Below are 550 nucleotides of genomic sequence, written 5' to 3' on the forward strand. Positions count from 1 at the left end.
GCAGGGTGAGGGGTTGTTTAGGGAGAGAATGGAAAGAGGTAAGTAGGTACCAGATCCTAAAGAAAGAAAGGAAGTGATACCCTGGGGTAGACTGCAAAGCCACTTGACAGGTGGTGAGAACACAACTTTGTGCAGGGAATGGCTCGATGCTCCTGAGCCAGAGAAGGAGACAGGAGATTGAAAATATGAACCTTGTGTATTTGGGGCAGTTAGGCACTGCCACAGTTAGACAAGACACTTCAATTGAGCACACTATTCATTAAGGAATGATTTTATGCCAGGCACTGTGGAGGCAAAGCGGCAGTGTTAATGAGTGGCAGGAATGTGAGCTCCACAAATGGACTGGTTTGGGGATGATGCTCAGTAAGCAGCAATGGTATGGTCAAGCCAGCTAATGTTTCCAAGCAGCATCTGTTCTCTCTGATAACAGCTTTGTCCCACGTAGGTCATCCAGGTTCCAAAACTTTGTGATAAAACGGTCATGGCAAATTGTGGAAATTGATAATGGTGATGACTGAACAACCTGATGAGAAAAATTCATGTCACTAAA

General features: G+C 45.1%; 1 long non-coding RNA gene across 1 annotated transcript in view; it reads right to left on the reverse strand.

The window, feature by feature from the left end:
• Positions 1-259: 259 nt before the first annotated feature.
• The window catches only part of LOC123521380, a 2,935-nt gene continuing 2,644 nt past the window's right edge, over positions 260-550 (reverse strand). Inside the window, exon 2 of the long non-coding RNA XR_006679829.1 lies at positions 260-523. This is a non-coding gene — a long non-coding RNA (uncharacterized LOC123521380). The remainder of the gene's footprint in view (positions 524-550) is intronic.

The sequence above is a fragment of the Echinops telfairi genome, unplaced genomic scaffold (genome assembly GCF_000313985.2).
Source record: "Echinops telfairi isolate 266 unplaced genomic scaffold, ASM31398v2 ScPeMD7_15;HRSCAF=58, whole genome shotgun sequence".
Lineage (NCBI taxonomy): Eukaryota > Metazoa > Chordata > Mammalia > Afrosoricida > Tenrecidae > Echinops > Echinops telfairi.